At 35.9% G+C, this 12717-nt stretch overlaps 1 protein-coding gene across 18 annotated transcripts in view; it reads left to right on the top strand.

The window, feature by feature from the left end:
* NRXN1 (neurexin 1) overlaps positions 1 to 12717 on the top strand; it is a 718052-nt gene that overhangs the window by 81832 nt on the left and 623503 nt on the right. The window lies entirely within an intron of this gene.

The following is a 12717-nucleotide window of genomic DNA, read 5'->3' as shown; positions in this document are numbered from 1 at the left end:
TACCCACTTCTTAATTCACCTGAATACTTGTGCACTTTATACATTTTGCAGATATCTCAAGTGCTTACATGATTATGAACCGCCAAACTCTTGCAAGCTGATACAGTTGTGTCTACTTCAGTCATGAACTGATTTTGGTGTCCATATCAGATTTCAGCACTGTAGTCCTCTGTAATAAACTATTTTCAAATAAGGATCCTGTCCATGATTGTAACTATGTGAAGCTTGGAAGAAAATTTAGACTTCAGAAAGAATCACATAAAAGTATCTGAGTGCAGGACTGGAGTGGCAAAGATGAACCTGGAAATTGATTATTTTACTTGATTTTGCCACGACATATCTCCCCATATAGAGAGTATATGTACAAGTATAGCCATACATGATATATTAGACAGAGGAAAAGGTCCATGGCAAGTCTGTATCCTGAACGCTGACATAAAGCTATCCGGATCCCACTGTTAGTTTACTACTAAGTATCCCTCAGAGCAAAGAAAGGAGCTATTTAGACTACCAAGAACAGAATACATTCTTGTGTCCTCTTGAGCTTATTGAAAACATCAAGAAGCACTGAGTACATAGAGTAAAACATAGGAATTCATTCACAATTCTAAAGAACAAGTTTGTCTACAATTTTTTTATAGTATATACACGTTTAACATGTTCTGGATGCAGACACGTGCATACACAGATAAACAAAAATGCTCTGAAACCATTCAGTTCAGCTATGCTTCAGGAGTCTACATCTCAGAAATGCTGCTATCTTAAGTTTTCTATAATGACAAATATATAATAAAAATGACTGCCATGTCTGAGTCTATAAATCACTTTTATGTGTCATATATCTCCTCTTCCAGTAGAAGGAAAATGCATGTATTTGATTTTTATTTATTGTTCTAAAACAGATGAGTGAGTTATGTCTTATATTGTCCCTGAAACTGAAAACCTGTTTCTTTAACAGTTCTGTCTAAATTTCTGAGTTTTTTGAGCTGTTATAAAAGTAATACAGAAGTGTAATTAATATTTTCCTTTTCCACCTGCAAGATCCACCCTATTGTTTTTAGTAAATACATGTAATTCTCAGAAATGTACACATATCTAGGTCATACTAATTACCCACCTTGGGAGGCAAGAATGTGGCTATACTTCTCTACCGTGCTGGCATACCCCTGAGACCAAAGTCAGAAGAGCAGGCATCAGGAAGTCTAAAAATATACTTCTTAAGTTCTTAGTCACTAAACTACTTAAAGAGGAGGTTTCTTATGTACTAGTTGACAGACTGCAATCTGTATTATGCAGGAAAGAATACTAGATAATCAAAAACAATCCTTCTGGCCTTGAAGCCTATGAATCACACATAATGGAGAAATTACTGTGATAACATGTAAGAAAATTGTCAGCCTTTAAAAGCAGCCACCTCAGTTTCATTTTACCAAGAATAATTTTATCATATTTCTTTTGCAGATGGAGTTCTTGTATCAATGAATCCCCCAAAACACCAAATCAAACTGTAACACTCATTATGGAACGTTATGGACTAGCTGGAACAAGCATTCACAGCATTCCCTTAAGCCAGAACCTAAAATTAAAACTGAAACATCATTCTTTGTAATCTAATAGAAAAGACCCCAACATGTATGAAAGTGTGAATCAAAAGGAGATCAGTCTTTTTCTGGGCTCTGCCTAAGTGTCCCACAAAGAAAGAAATCCAACATTTTGCTGTGACTGTTTGTTTTAAATACATTAATTTGGGAGTATTATAATTAATCTTATTTTCAGAAATGTTATGCCATTCAATATTTTAATTTTGTACAGACACATTTATAACAGGGGTCTTCCAGTTACACATTAAGAAATGAGATTACCATGTTACACAGCAATTGTTATGTCAGCTAAAACTAGGCAAAACATTTCAGTCAATTATTTGTGCCCCCACATCAGTGCTGTAACTATAAAACTGGAGCTGTTCATTTTTGCTCTCTGATAAAGGAGAAAATTCTTCTACAAACCAGACAAAGTCAATGTGGAATGAATACTGTGATCTAATCCAGAAACCTTTACAAAACCAATGTTAAAGCAGTCTCATTTAAAAAAAAAAAAGGGGGGGGGGCGGAAGAACAATTCAGACTCCTAGCACTCACAGTTTTAAATGAAGGACTGAACCCAGTGTTCCAATATTTAGTGTCTCTTTGGACCTCTTCAGTCAAACATATTCACTATCAGTTAAACAATATTCTTTAGTTGCAGTGTGCTCACACAAAAGGAAAGGTTGGAATCACAAGCTGTTTCAGTGAAGGACTACTTATTCTATTTCAGAATGATCTTTATTCATGAGAACTTCAAATACAACATTAATTTTCAGTTTTACTGTAGCTAGGAAAAGATCCTGCTATTTACTTAAATTCAAGAATACAAAAGGGAGTTTGTAGTTTCTTTGTGAACATATGAAAATTTTGAATTTTTATGTAATTCAATAAAGTTAGAATACTTCTATGGTTTTGTCATAGATTAAGAAGAAATATATATACATTAGTAAAGAACAGTTTAATAGCTGCTCTTTACTAATATTCAGTTTCATGCCTTATAAAGTCAGACATTAGTTATTAATGTCCTGTTATTGRTTGATATTTTATTAATGTAACATGCGAAATATATGTATAAACAGCTGCATATGTGCCACTATGAAGAAAATGATAGCCTATTCATTGGGACAGAAAGAGTCTCTGCTATAAGACATTTTTTATTTTATCCCCTTGCTGTTCAATATATAATATAGAAACAGTTGTGTGCATAGCAAACAGGAGGTCTCCCCTTCACCACCTCTGTTTATCCCAATCTTTTAATCTGCCCCTGTGTCCTAATGAAGCTGGAACTTCCACACACCCAGCAGTAAATTCCCTATGTGGGGAAAAATCGTAAGGAACTCAGAAATATGGCAGTTAATCTCCTCACCGAAGGAAGAGCTGAACACGATTTTGCCATATCTTCAGACTGTATTCAAACTACGCTAGTGCCACGCAGATGAGGAGGTTTCAAACCTGTGCCTGTAGTTCCTCCTCTGCCGCTGCACAGCGAGTGTGCTGGCGTGAGCAGCTCCATGATCAGCTTCCTGCTTGGTTTCATTCCCATTCTGCAGAACTTGCAGTGTCTGTTATGTTTGGATAATTAATTTAGTAGAAGTGCTTGAGAATAGGGCATATTGAAATGTCACTGCAGGGATGCTATCATATTTTTGAAGGTTGATAGAGAATAACTGACAGCAAAAAAAAAAACAAAAAAACCCCCCCTCCCTCTAGCAGTTATAATTGGATCACTCTGTATAATTTATATTGCCTGATAATATCACCTTCATGCAAGTTAAGTACATTGGAAGAAAAAAATCAGCCTGTTTTCCTTTATATTTGCAATATGTYAAATATTTATATTTGATCTTTTTATTACCTTTCTTTGTTTAATGCAAGAACTTATTCATCACTTTCCTAAGCCCCAAAGTGTTCCTGGTTGCAGAATACATGTCATTATGCTGAGGGACAGAGGGAAACATAAAACACATTTTTTAAAAAGCAGATAAGGCAGATAAAACATGAACTTTCTATAGCTTGAAGTATGGTTTTCAGCGACTATTTTGCCCTTAGTCCATCTGGCAGTTTCAACAGATGTTCGAGTATCAGTGAAGTGTGGGCATGATTGTTGGTATGCACAGTCATGTTATTCATACTGAAGAACAGCTTTACAGTATTCCAGAATAACTGTGATTTTGGTTCAGAAGTAAGATTGCTGTATTTTTAGGAGTTCTGCATGGAGTCCATCTGACTCCTTCAACAGTTGAGCTTATTGTAGGGTTCTTGCCTTTAAGTAGGCATTGGGAAAAACCTGAACACATGCCAATCGAAATGCTTTGGAAACAGAATTTTATTGGTAGTAACAGAGCAAGAAAGGAAGAATAGAAAGCTGTTGCTGGGTAATTTTCAATGCATATTGTTACCTAGATTGACTTTTTTTATATATTTTCTGTAATCAGTTTTCTTTAGAAGCTATACAAGTTGTGTTGGGGTTGTTTTTTCTTCTGCCTTGTTTTTTTCTTTTTAACGAAAATGAGTAAGAAACAGGGTTTCTGTGGTCTAAGAACAAAGCCATTGCATATGTGGAGGCAGATGAAATATGAATGGGATTAAAGGTACACTTAATTATGGTGCCCTGAAAGGTGTTTAGTTTTTCATATTACCAAGGGGATAGTGTGAATATGGGCTGAGAAAAGGGTTTTTTTTCTTGTACTAAGTAAAAAACGTAGAGAATATGAAAAGGGTGAGTAAAGCAAACTAAAACATCACCAAAACTTCATGCATCATCTCTTGCTCATGTTTCCTGAAGGACAGACAGAGTTTTTTCTAGTATTATGGCATTTATCTTTCTTTTGTGGAGCACTTAGCTAATTAAATACCTGTAGCAACTTTAAGGTTCTTTTGCTGTGAACCTGGGGAATCTTGGCACGAGGCAGCAAGACAGGCCCTTGCTGGGCTGCAGCGTTCCAAACTTTCCCCTGAAAAGCCAATGCATTAAGTAGAAAACTACACGGAGGAAACTTCAGTAGCCTGACGTTTAAATCTGTTTCTAGACAAACTTGAAAACTATCTATCACTGTGAAGTCTCAATGAAGTCAAAAGGGCTCTGAAGAGCTATAGAAAACACACTCTTGAAAGATTTTATTATTCCATTCTTTTCTCCTACTGTTTTTGTCTTATTGCTGCTAGGAGAAAGGTAAGGTAACTGCTATAATCATTTTAAAACATCATAGCTGTTGTCTGCAAAGCATTTTCTGTTAGGATGAACTGTTCTCATATTCAGTAGGCCCAGACAAGTCTTTAATAAAACCAGCCATGCCTCCATTTTGCTGTTTATATTGTAAGGGTCAGGAAGGGCAATGAGAAGCTTAGAAGTAACAAAATGGGAAGTGGGAAGAGCTCTCAGTGTGGGAATGGACCACAATTTGAAAGTGCAAAACCCAGACCTGGCAATCATTCAGTGTCACAAGGTCCTTGCTTGACTTGAGAGTGTAGTGAAAACTGCCTGTGAGACGGGGAAGACTTGCCTAATGGAAGCTATCTAGTTGTTCATTTAATCTTTAGAAAGAAGAAAAGCTCTGCTTATGCATTTCTGTCACTTTTGATGTATGAGCAGAGTTCAACAATGCTGTATTTTTGTCAAAGACATTTAAACTCCGACGCTTTCGTGTCTTCAATTTTCCTAATTGATTTGATAACAAAATTACTTAATTTAAGTTCATGACAACATTTTGGGGAAAGAAAAGGCTTCCTTCAACCATTCTCCTCCCCTCATTACTGTGTTTTAACGCATATCTCTAAAAGTAATATTAAATATTTAGGCTATAGGATTGATTTTATCATCACCAGTACATCAGCAAAGGATCTTATTAAATATAGTGAATTAGATAGAAATGTGTGTACTATAGCAACTTTCAGACTGGCTGAGAAGATGGAAAGAAAGATGTTGCATATTTAGATTTAAACATGGGAAATAAAGAAAATGCTCACCATTTTTTAAATCTAAAATTTTTTTGAGGAACTTGCATACATACACTACATACTTATGAATATTACTTGCATGCATTAAAATGTCTAATAATCTGAAACAGAAATAGAATACTTTCAGGAGCAATGACTATGTAAAGTGGCTCTAGAGAACAGTGCAGCATGCTGAACGTGTTTAAAATTTATCAACAAACTCCCTTTAGTTATCAAGCTGGAGGACATATATCCTATTCATTATTGCCACCTCCCAGAACTCCTTCTGTGTTTTTGTGCAAATAGCAGTGATTTTGAGTAACGTTTTTCAGATTCTTCAAATTGAATTATACTTCCAGAGACAGTCAATCTTTTTTACCATTAATTTAACAAGAAAAAAAAATCTTTAGTAGTGAAGACTACAAAAGGGACATAAGCATTGCAATGCTAATAGATGTAACCACACTATTAGAGATCTATCTGCCAACTAGAATTCAAAACCTTTGGCTTAGCACATGGGATTGTTATACAATACACAGGAAAATGTTAAGTGCCTTTGGGTACTGGGAGAATATTAATACTAGAAGCTTCTACACCTGTGAAGAGGTGGATGAGGAGAGGGTCTACATTTTGGCCTTGAACATGAAAAGGCTAAGACATAGCCCTGCGTGTGTTTTGGTAACTTTGTTTGTGGTCTTAAGGTTCTCTTGGAATGCAAATCGGTGAATACATTTTATTTTAAAGTAGCACAAAAAAAGTGTCTATAATTTTAACAACGCTTAGTCGTAGACTGTTAGCCTGATCTGTTTTAGTAACTCAGTAATATGTGAGCTATATTATCATTTGGTTAGTATGTAAATACTAATCCTTAATCAGGGCTCTGACCTCTTTCTACGCATCTCTTGAGAGTCTGTAAAAAAGGCCAAAACAGATGAAGATTACCTCAATATGGAAACATTTACAACATAGCTAACTCCAAATCTGAGAGAGATTCGTCTTCCAGGTCATTCTCTTGTTGTTCCTCCCTACATTCCAGACATGTTGAGCAAGTGAAAGGTAGAGCGCTGGCTCAATGACTTCCCAGGTCATGCAGGAATCCTTGGGGGTGGCAGAGTATGAGCAGCTAACATAAAACTGGATCTAGGTCTGCTCTAATTTATTCCAAGTGCGTATTTTGGGGGGGTAGGGGGGATGTGGAAATAAAGCTGGGCTGTAGCATGGAACCACACTTGAGCGAGGAGAGCCCAGTCACTGTCACGCAACAAGCCAATCCAGCGCAGCCAGCACAATCACCAGCAACTCTCTTTCTCGCGTACACAAATCTCTTATTGCTACCGACTGAGACACATTCAGAAAAGATTAAAGGTTTTGATCAGCCTAGAATATGTGGGGCATAAAATTACTTCTCTTCCAGTACTCAGAACTTCAGCACTCATCTGCTGTTATAAAAGTCAATAAAAGTGTGAAAACTGAAGTGTGCTGGATGAGGTGCTATGCAATGCATTTAGTTTGGCATATCATAAAGAAAAGTCTGAGGCTCTGCCATAGCTACCAAATGTAGCTCTCTGCAAATGCAGAAAGGTGAGCTTCTAGAATTACAGATCAACTTATTTTTGCTGATACTTTAATGATACTCTCCTTAAGAAAACTCTTATTGGTATAGAAGTTGTGGGTGGGGATGACTAGATGCCTTATAAATCCATTGAGGGTTTGCATATGGGAGTTACATGATCAAATGATTTTTTGCACGTGGTAACCCTACCTTTTATTATCGAACTGTTTGCACTATCATCTACTTTTCAGTTGTCTTTAAGTAAGAAAGCACACCCAGCTGTGAGCTGATAGTCAACAAGCAACTATTTTTCTATTAGTTGATAAATAGACAGAGATGACAAAGACAGGATTATTTTCATTATTTTACTTCTTTTGAATCTTCTGTTGAAGTTCTATTATTCTGTCTTGTCTTCTGAGTGAAAGAACAAAACAGCTGATGCCTTATGTCCCAGTCTTACCATTCAGATGCAGGAAATAATCCAACTTTGTTGAGAAGGATTTCCACCTGCGTGTGTAATGTGGAATGGATTTGACAGGTTTTCTCTTAAAGCTTTTTTCCTAAAGCTGGAGCAAAACTTTCATGTAGCTACTCTCTCTCTCTTCARTTGTGTGAAATAGCCAGTCTAAGATCAGAAAGGCTGGGGTAAATGCTGACAGTCACTGTTAGAAGTGTAGGTGAAGATATGTCAGGCAGTAAGTCCATGGTGGTTAACTGATGAAAGGTTATGAAAATCAAGGATATGCCACCAATTTCAAGAAGCAACTTTCTATTAAGCAGAAGTCCTCAGTAGGAAGAAGTTTCTGAAGTGCAGTATTGCTGTCTCTGTGGTGAGTTTGTTTTGGCAGAGCTGTTTCTGGAGGCAGATATGAAAAACCCAATATCTTTGCAGTGGGAAAACATTTCATTTCCCATCTCTTGGGAACAGCAAAACTAACTGCTCTAAATTTATAAGGGAGGAGACAGAAGAGGGTATTGGATATAACTATATAAAAGCTAATCGTCTCCCATGAAGTCAGCTATTATCTCAGCTACTACCTTGCAGAAGTTAAAAAAAAGAAAAAAAAAAGAAAAAAAAAGAAAAGAAAAAAGTTACTAACTTGCTGGTAAACAGAGTGCTCCTCTTATTGCTCATAGAAAGATTTAAAAAAAAAAAAAAAGCCCCACCCATTCTCCTTCATCCAGTTCCCATATAATGTTGGCAAGTTGATGTGGTAGAAATTTGTTTTGTGGTTAGAATGATAGTAATGAAAAGGGTCATCAATATAGCTGGTATTAGTATTGATTTATATTGTCTTTTTTTTTTCTTGCAGCATTGCTTTGCCATGACCTTTCTCTCTTGATATAATACACTGTATTCTTTCCTCCCCACTGTTGAGAGAGAAAAATATACCTCATTTGATCTATGCCTTGAAATAGTCAATAGCTACTGAAAGAATGTTGTTAACTAAAGATTTTGGGCTAGGGCAGCTTATGTCATTAAAACATACTTGAAGCTGTGCGATGTTTATACTAAATCACTGTATTCTTATCTAAGTGATGAAGCTGTAATTTGAATATTATAAAACTCAGTCACTAATTTCATATTTATATATATTCCTTTTTGAGGCTTTATATTGAATTAATCAATTTAAAACCAGATTACTTTCTTGTACAAATGATGTTTCCATAGCATCCTTTATCTGCATTAAAGAAAGTCCAAGTCTATGATGTCAGTATATTTGCATCCTGAACAGCTCAAAATGCCCATAGCAGATACCTTAAGACTTTAAATATATTGAAATTTTGTCTCTGAGTTTTATGGATTAGCCCTAACCCTACTTTTAATCAATGGTCTTGCTGAACTCTGTTAGGGCAATATCTCAGCCTCACTGAAATCAATGGCAAAACTCCTTTTGGTTACAATGAGGACGGGWGTTCAACTTTATTATTTTTCAAGATATAAAGACATAAGTTTTCATAAACCTTATAAAGATTAATTATCAATTTTCCATTTAATTCTTCATATGTGGAGTATATAGCAATAAAATTGCCATTTAGCTGTCACAGTGTTTGTAAAAGCATGCACAAACTATCCTAGTCACAAATATAGAGTAAGTCACAAATGTAGAGAATAAATTAGATGATAGTGGGGAATTATTAAGTTCAACAAGTTTTGTAAATTATTTCTTAATCAAAGATACTAAGCAGTTAATTATTGTTAATTATCGTGTCCAAATTAGAATGCAGATGAAGATACAATAGCTGTATTATTTAAAATACAGTTTAATATGGGCAATATTGAGATGAAATTGTTTTCATAGCTGGGAATATGTTGTTTTTAAGGCAAAGTTGTTCAGAATTAGCTGAAAAATGATTCTGGCTATTCATCATGCTTTTCCTGAAAGCAGATGTAGTAGTCAATCAAGCATAGCTCCAGTGTATGATGCAAGGAAAAGCATAGATGTGCTAAGTAGGTTCTTAACATCATTACAGTTTTTGTTGCTGTAAACTATGAAGCTTAAATCATTACACTTCATCTGAATAACTTCTATCTTTTTTTTAAGGAAATATGGTTTCTTAAAGAAAAAATATATAAATTATAAGATCTTGTCTGAGTAGCTCAATTTGAAGATGTATATGAACACAGTGAGTGAATTTTAGGTCTTGCAATCCAGAGCCAAGTTAGGTGAAATTCACCATGCTATATTTGACATTTACAACCTCCCCATTTGGATTTGCTCTAGTGCAGCAGCAGCAACTCTTTGACTAATGTAGGTGGGTCTTCGCTATCAAATTTACTGTTGTTTCAACATGAAATCCTAGCAGTGGTGTTATGCGTGACAGGTCTGTACTGATAATGTTCTCAGGGTATTATCTTTGAAAGGCCAGCAGGCTATAGGTGTAGTTTACAGACTTTTTATTTTGCTCTTCTCTCACTTTGTGTACATGTGTTGAAGATCTTTTTGTTATCCTTCACTCAAATATCCAGTTGAAAAGAATTTAAAAACTATTAACTGAAAATGGTCAGGAGCCAGTTCTGGTGGTTTCGTGAATGTCTTTAAAATGACATACTCTTGGATTAAAGCAACAGAAAGGGATAGAAGTTTTCCAGTGTGTCTCAAACCCCAAACCCCCAAACAAACACAATTCTTCAAGGTCTGTTGGCTTTCTGGACAATGAGCTACACTCCTAGAAACCAATGGTGTAGCAGCTCCCCACATAGCAATGGGGACACTCGTCCATAAGTATGAGAAATAAGTTGGACCAAGGAGAAAAGCTCATTGAGTGTTTTATCTGAAAAAAAAACAAAAAAAAAAAACAAAAAACCCCCCCCTTTTGTAACAGAATATTCTTAGGGTAAAATATTTTTTCTATTACTGTGTAAAGAAGTAGGGYGCTACTCAATTATACTTTTGAAATTTGAGGGACATGAACTCTTTGATGCTCAGTCTATGTTATTATCAGTTCAGATTTTAGAGCATATTTTAAAAATTCATGAGTGTTTCTGGCAAGTCGGTGACAAAGACATCCCCAGAATCCCTATTGAAATGGATTAGGTGTTTCCCAACTTAGTATATTGGGAAAAGCATACCTTCAAGGGACACTTACTCTTATTTTATGAGATCAGCTCAGTGTGCCAGTCCATGACCCTTTATTCCCCTCCTAAGATACTATGGATGCAAAGGGAAGAGCACCTTGTAAATAAACCTGCAAATCTTTGTATGTGCTCTCTTGTCAGAAACAAGAGTCTGTCTTTTTTTTTTTCCCCCATGTGATTGTGAACGGTCTTAAATCCTTCCTAGAACCAGTTTTGTTGTGAGTTTATCCAAAGTAGTTTCCTCCAGAAGGTTGTATGCAGCGAATGAAAGACTCACTAACAACATTTATGGGAAGGAGAACAGACCTTCTTTCCACCAAGAAGATCATCCAGAGATTCCACTAGAGTTTTATAGTGGAATATAATATAGCTTGCAGCACTAGAGAAGTAATTTTGGCAAAAGCCACTAGTTTTCACAAAGAACTAGTGTCCTCACATTGTTTTGGGGATCTCTTTGATAAACATATATGCTTCGTGAAGTTTGCGTAAGTGTTGGACCCTGAAAACTGTATTTCTGTAAGATACATTTTGGACTCATAAAAATTTTTCATACCTTCAGATGTTCAAAATACTTACAAAGCAGTTTCCCTTTTTTAAGAGCTGTGCAGTTTAGTAATCTAGGAAAGTAAGTACAATATGTTACTGAAAATATTATAGAGAAATGAAATATGTTCAAAGATTAATGCTATATGCAGTAGCAGTGAGATTACTGGAGCAATTCCTGATCTTGGATCGTCTCCCTGGAGTACAAGTGCAAAAGACATTAGAACGAGATTAAAAAATGCTTGGGTTGCCAATTTGGGGTGCATTAAAGATGCTGCTTAACACTATGAACACCGTGGTAACTTTAATATTATGAATACTATGTCAAGTGGTTGCCATGAGGCTGTGCAAGGGTATTGATGAAAGATATTGTGCATGTATTTTCTGTAGGAAGATTTCATTATACATGCTTGACTTCATTCAGTTACTTCTGAATTATAGGCTCGTAAGAAGCAGCCTATATCGATCTTTAATATACAACTACTACTGTACGTTTTTTTTCAATTCTGCCTCTTTTACCTCAAGCATCTACTGCAAGGTGTAGGCACTGTATTGTCTAGACTGAGGTGTGTCCATATGCATGGATGTAGTTGCAAAATACTTGTTTGCTTATATGCATGATTGTGAACTGCTTATAGAGCTTTCTCTTCAGGTACTCTAGCATAAACCTCACTGTTCTGGCCACTTTTACACTTCAGAGTATACTATGTTTTTCTTTTCCAGTGGAAGAAAATCTTTCTCATCAGATTTGTATGGACCATTCTCCAAAAATGCTTATAAAGACTTGTAACACAAAAATCTGCAAGTTGCATGAAGTGGATGTTTTCACAATCACTTTAAAGACTGAGATCCTAGCTACACATTTATAAAACTCTGTTTTCATGGGACCAATTGGAGGGCAAGAAAACTAAGAGCAAAAGAACCAAGAGGTATATTTTATGAAACCTTACACTGTTTCATAAATTCTACCATCAGCTAGGATTCAATTCAATCCCAGTGGCATTTAGGGCCACCTCAGAGATATGCAAGAGTATATGACTCTGAATGTCCCATTACTGCAGCTAGGGATTAATGAGAAATAATGCTTCTTCAGGGAGGCCCCTTCTTTGAGGCAGTGTCATGTGAAGTGGTGCCAGAGAGCCTATTTGCCAACTTGATGCAAGGTAAGGCTTTCTTTCATGCTGGGATAAGTCCCAGAAAGCTGGCTAAACTGCTTTAATAGTCCTTTTTTTTGTCATCAGAGTACTGTGAAAGGGTATAGCAAAGCTGGGAAAATGCTATCTTGTGCTTATGACACATAACAGCATTTCTCTCAGTCTTTTTCTCCCTAATGAAGTCACTTGGAACTCAAAAGGTACTGAGACGAGAAGACGGTTCCACAGATAATTCTGACTTTCCTTTCTGTCCTTATTAAGACTATATTCTAAATTTACTATAAAAGTACATCTGTGCCTTTCCTAGTCTAATTAGTCAAAACCTTAGTTCTATTTGAACAGGTTATTTCTCAAGAATGAAAATGCTAT

Source organism: Apteryx rowi, unplaced genomic scaffold (genome assembly GCF_003343035.1).
Source record: "Apteryx rowi isolate R43461 unplaced genomic scaffold, aptRow1 scaffold_64, whole genome shotgun sequence".
Classification (NCBI taxonomy): domain Eukaryota; kingdom Metazoa; phylum Chordata; class Aves; order Apterygiformes; family Apterygidae; genus Apteryx; species Apteryx rowi.
This window is presented reverse-complemented; position numbering and strand designations above follow the sequence as displayed.